This window comes from Aulonocara stuartgranti, assembly GCF_965226115.1.
Source record: "Aulonocara stuartgranti genome assembly, chromosome: 1".
NCBI lineage: Eukaryota > Metazoa > Chordata > Actinopteri > Cichliformes > Cichlidae > Aulonocara > Aulonocara stuartgranti.
This window is the reverse complement of record NC_138939.1, coordinates 15,262,903-15,269,406: the sequence shown is the minus strand read 5'-3', so window position 1 is coordinate 15,269,406 and position 6,504 is coordinate 15,262,903.

The following is a 6,504-nucleotide window of genomic DNA, read 5'->3' as shown; positions in this document are numbered from 1 at the left end:
TTGCACAATAGTTCACATCCATTGATGATCAGATAGTTTAAATTGTCCAGTTTTATAAATATCTCTGAAATTTCATGGGAATGTGAAGCCGTCTCATACTTTGTTTATGTTGGTTTCATGGTTGGATACCTGCCTGTAAATCACATGTACAGATTGTTAACTCAAGCAAGCATCCCTGGATACCAAAGAGTTAACTGACTCACTTAAACTTCAAACCTTTGAAAAGTTAGATTCAGCTGCTTTCTTTTGGATGAAGGTTTTTATTCAAAAAGAATAAAACAGCGTGGTGTAGAAGCACCTTTAACCTCCAAAGTCATCAGATGTATAAAATCATACCTTTTATATTTTAGAGGACAGAGAAGAAACTTTCTTTTTTATTTGATCGGCGTCTCGGGTGTGTGTTGGCTCCATGATGTATTATGCACCACCACAGCTGACTACCATCACCTTTGTGAACATTTAAACAGCTCGAACTAGCAGAGTTACAAGGATTATGTAAAGTAAAGCAGTTGCGTGGAGTGGCCTGAGGAGGGTTGTAACCAGACCTGCAGGTACCACAAACACAGTTGCACCTCATATAAATATCTGTTTAATGCATACAAAACTGCAAGGAGATCACTTTAGTTACACCCTGAACCCTAAAGACACAGCACATGTGTGATTGCAGGACTTTAAATGACTCCTTTGTCCTGTATTCTTTTTGCGTTTCAATCATTGCATGGTAACAAATATATTAATTTTAAGTTTGTAAGTTTATTAAAAATGCTTCCTCAAAATTCTTCCACCCTTCAGCATCTTTATGAGCAATGGCAGGAAATATGTTGCTGGAGTTTGAAACTTTTAAATCACCACATGCAATTTTTGGATATATTTCTACCATTTTAAAGTAAATTTATTCATTTGCACAGATCATATCATTGTGTTTTGCAGCTGTTTCGCAATGGTAACAAAGCACCGACACTGAAACATAGAAATCATACTGGTGCTGCGGCTTACATGATGATATGATGTTTCTTAATATAGTCTGCAGATCTTCAAGCCCCTGCAGCAGTGACTTTGCGTTGGTTGCCGATTTGCCCCTCTACTTCTGAAATCAACCCTGTGTCCTCTGTGGCTATTAACCGCCGGTGTGATCACGTCAGTACAGGAAATCTTAACACCGTGTTTGAAAACCAGAAGCTCATTAGCAAAACCACCTCCCACTGAAAATGTGATTATAAGCCAGCGTACCTGCTTCTTTTCTTCACCCACTTAGCCTGAGACTTCCTGACTGTAAGCCCTACATAAGAAAGAATAAATGAATGAATACATAATTAATTAGAAAATGGAGAAAAAATCCTTTTTTTTTCTCTGATGGATATACTGGGCATGTTGCTATTTTTCATCTGCTGCACTTACTCATAGCGGACAACAGCATATGTGTAATCAAAATATGAAAGTCAAAATATGACATTGTTGCAGATTTTAGGGGGACAAATGCTTGTGAAACATTCAAAGGGCTCGATATTTCATGTGTCGCAAAATTCTGTGTGCATTTTTTGCCTTTATTCAGTTGAATATAGAAGCGGATCAGACAGGAAATGTGTGGGAAGATCTGAAAGGCTGGTATTCTACAGAGACCGATTCAAAGGGGAGATGCTGCAGGTTATCCGCGTGTCTTTCAGACTGCTAGGCTCAGTGTTGAGCCCACTTTTTATTGTCGTTTCTAGTGTAGAGGCTTCAACTTAGTGCAATAAATCTACACACTTCACAGGTGAGCCAGAGCAACACATGCCTGAATGAAAACAGACACAAAACTGGGCTGGATAAAAGAAAAGATGCAAAGTGAAGGTCGGCGTCAAGAATGTTGATTGTCAGGTGGAAATTGGGTGGATAAACATCCAGAATTTAATAAAGAGTAAAGCAAGAGAAAAAGGAGACGTTTCAGTTATACATATAAGAAGAGCTCCAGGAAAAAACGCTGCCTATTGATGGAAAAGCTGATGAATTAACCGTTTAAAAAACGACCAAATGTTGATTCGATCTATAGGATTTGTAGCTGTTTTACAATGGGAAAAAAGTGATACTCATTATTTGGATTTATAGTGCACGGTGGGCACTTTTTTGGCAAGACAGATATTGCTATTATATGATCGCAGCTTTCATCTAGACACACGCTTTCATCATACATGCTCTGTTTGTTTGCAGCTGCTAAAACTGTTCATCTAACGATGAAAGCATGCCTATTTACCATTAAAAGTGTATGAAGAGCAGTTTAAATCTGCCATTGTGTGACCCTCCCTCCTCTTAGAAACACTGATCTAACAGTTTTTTTGTTTTGTTCTTTTAATATTTCTATCTTTCAATACATCAGCCGCGCTACAAAGACTGGCAGTAAGTGACAGCTAGGATTTTCATGCTTTGGAGCGAGTGTTTAAACTGACAGTGTTTGTAAACATTAATGCAAAACTGTCAAGAAAAAAAGGGTGGGGGGGCTAGAGTCGAACTCTTTCAGTATTTACAGAGATATACTGTACATATTGGCGTGACTTGTGCTTGAATCTGGATCTGGAGCTTTGATGTCTCTTAAAACTGGAAGTGCTCAGTTTTTAAATGTTGGGGGGGGAGAAATTAATCGAAAACATTTTTTTTCTTACAACCCTAAGTAGTCAGATATACGTGTTTTTAAAACTACTACATGGACTCGTCATCACTGTGCCTGCGTGTACAGAACTTACCCTCTCATAATGCATCGATCACTCTGAAAACTCCCGTCTTCCAGGTTCTGCGTTAATGGCATAAATGGAAAACGTTTTTATTTACAGGAGTGTCACAGCGCAGATCAAGAGAATTGTTTTTTTTATAAACCTCTTCTCCCCTTTGGTTTTCTTTCTTTCTCTCCCTCTCTTTCTTTCATTCTTTCTCCCTGTCCTATCCCCCAGTCATGTCTGTCCCGTTTGTAGCAACTGAAAATAAAATAAATTCATAATTATAATAAAGGTCAATCAAATGGACCAATATGGCAAGGCCATGATGATCCACTTGGTAAAATAAATCCGCTTGGCATCTTTCTTGGCCTTAAGACAACAATTCTGATGGCTAAAGATCCAAACAGGACACAAAAAAAAGGAAGAAAAAAAAACCTCGTTCCCTTGAGGTGCCGCTTGCCTCGGTAAAAGCTTCACAAATGAGGCATAAACTGCAGGTAACAACGGAGACAGGAAATGTCTTGTTAAAGGTTTTCCCGTGCACGTCTTCAGCTGTTCTCAGAAACACTGGATGCTGTTGTTTTGGCTCTTTCTGACTTCTTCTGGCTCCTTGAAAGCTCTGAAGGTGTGAGGTATGAAGTCTGAAGAGGCTGCACCTTTTAAAAAAAATGTGTGGGTCACTAGATTTTGCAAACCAGCAGCGTGTCAGAGCAAGTTTGCTTTTAGGGTCTATATATAGAACAAAGGTGTTTGTGCAGAACAGAAATGATTCGCCCTGGAGTAAAGGCTAACTGTATGACCCCCACAGCATAAGACAGCCACTGGATCGCCTCACTGTAGGATTCACCGCATCTTAATATACACTCAAAAGCTGCTTCATTAGGTCATTAGGGTTAGGTTGTACCCTCTTTTTCCTTCAGAACCATAAATTCAACATACTAACATAACAGCATCACACAGTTGCTGCAGCTCTGTCAGCTGCACAGCCATGATGCCAATCATGATGCATGGAACGCCATCCTGCTGCAGGCATCGGAAGATCGGTACACTGTGGTCGTAACAGGATGGATATGGTCAGCAACTATACTCAGACAAGCTGTATATGGTGCTCAATTGGTACTATGGGGCCCAAAGTCTATCAAGAGAATATTCCTCACACTATTACACCACCACCATCTGCCTGAACTACTGATACAAGGCAAACTAGGCCTTCAAATCAAATAGGCATTTTCACCCAAAGAAGTGGCGCTAACAGGATATTAACCATCTCCATAAACCTTAGAGATGGTTATGTTGGAAAATCCCTGCAAATCAGCAGATTCTGAAGTACTCAGACCAGCATGTTTGGCACCAACAGCCTACATTCAAAAGGCACTGACATCACCTTTCTTTCCTATTCTTGGTTTGAACTTGAGCAGGTTGTCTGGACTATGTCTGCATGTCTAAACGCACTGAGTTGCAACCGTGTGATTATCTAATTAGATATTTGAGTTAACAAGCAGTTGAAGAGGTGTACGACATGGCCTCGCAGTATGTGACCTCACTGTGGGAGTCAAGCATTCAGGTTTTTCGTGTAATCGCTGTCTAAATACTGCATATATGTCTGGAAGAAAAGCAGACTCTGTAATGACTCTAGCGATGCCCAAAGAGCCAGCTGACACTGAAAGTAACTGATGGCCTTAGTTTATCTCTGGCAAGTCAGCTTGAAGGATCGGTACACACTAATCGTAAAGTACGATGGATCTGGAAACTTTGTCATCAAGAAAGCAGTCCCCGGTCACCACAGCTTGAAAAATACTTGCACAATTCATCTCTGAGTCTGACAAATAGTTGGCAGTTGCACTGGGAAATTTCAAAACTGGATCCATTCCTCCATGTTCCAGACCTGGGGAAGAAAATCCCTTTTTTTCTTGGCAGCAGTGACTTTTAAACAGTCCTCCCAGCTCAGCTAATGTTGAACCACCTGCACTTTAAGTGAATGAGCTCATATTCCGCTGCCAAAATATTCCTCTGACTGTTATTCTCCGTGCAACTCTTTCTCCTCTGTGTTTATAACGTTAGATTTAACTAACAAATTTGCACAGAGTCTCAGAAAGCCTGGGATTCTACTTCCTGTTATCATATTGTTGCCATCTTTGGAAATTTGCCCATTAAATGTGGCTTATTTTGTAAAATTAAAAACTTCCCTCGGATGGTTTCGTCATGTTTCACTGACCCTTTAATTACAGTTTTTAGATTTCAGCTTTAATCCAAAAGCCAAAACAGACTGTAATTTGCATATAATTAAGTTCCTGTGTATATATATTATCATAACATAAAATGATAAAATACACCACACTTGTTCTTGTTTAATGGCTGCTGCACAGGCCTTTAAAAAAATAAGACCAAGAAGACAACAACATGATTTAACAAAGTTAGACATGACATTTTCTTGCTGCATAACAGCTTCACAGCCATGATCAAAGCCAAAAAGATGTCACTTGTTGCTGCTGATCTTTATCTGAAATCCTAGAGCCAAACTGACCCCTTCGGGGGTAACTTGAGATTCTCATAAGAGCTAATCAGGGCATCGGAGGCAAAAGGGCAAAACATAAAAACCTCTTTTACTTCAGTGCTGCTAAATAAGCACATCTGTTTCTGTGCTTCTTAGTCCTCCTCCCCATTCTCTCAGTTTGACTTCCATCCATCCATACTTTAAAACTACTGTAGGTAACATAAACACACCGAGTCTCTTCTCAGACCACCATAGCGAGAGCAGCGCTGAGTAAATGTGTGTTTTTCTGCATGTGCGTCTGTCTCTGTGTGTACTGCTGGGACATCTGCTGGGACATCTTTGGAGAAAAGCACAGTGTGTGTATTGATAGGATCTCTTTCTTTTTTCTTTTTTTCTTTTCTTGGACCGAGAAGCATTTTGCTCTCCAGTCAAAATCTCATTTTGTCACCATTAAAATGAAAAATGTCAGAGGCAGATTGAACCACGCAGAACATGAGCTAGACCTTTTAGTTTAGCCAGGGGTGTTCCAGCTGAGCTCGATGTCAGAGAGAGTTGGTCTGAGTGCTGCAGATCATAGAAAAGTCTATTTCAACTGTGTTTTAAAAATGTTAACAATTTTAGGCAGGACGAATGTTTCCTTTTCTTTGTGTCTGAAAGTTTTGCAGTTTTATGGATTTCGACTGCTTAAAGCCTCTGAAAGCGTTTTACTGTGAGCAAAGGAGTCTAAGCGCACGATTTTCTTCCATCGTTGTCACGTTTTTCACTGCTCCTCTCATTAGTCTAAAGATACTGGGGAGGTGATGACATACTGCACATTTGAGGAAATTTAAAGGAAACCTATGATACTCATTTCCAGATCCATATTCTTGTTGTTGGACTCTACTAAAGCAGCTTTGCATGCCTCACAAAACCCTTATTCGTCTTGCTGGGCTTGGTGCAGCCGCTCAGAAGAGCTTGTGAATGAGGCATGTTGTATAAAGTGCTCTAAGTGCTCAAGTAGATTAGAAAAGTGCAACATGGGAACCAATACATTTACCATTTCAGAATATCTGACATGCAAAAAAGGAAAATATAAAAGATTGAAATTGTTCTTCCTATTTAAGAAAGACCATACTGAAAATCATACTGTACGTGAATCGTGCTTACAAAATAATAAGACGGATGAATGGATGCATGAGTGGATGGATGAGGTCAAGTTCCTCTAGGACACATGCACATGCATTAGCTGCACAATACCTCCGCTCCTTAAACGAGGAAGAAAATAAATTAGTCTTTCCCGCTTTTCCTGCCCTTGCAGGGGAAAAAAAAAGAAACTCTGGCTAA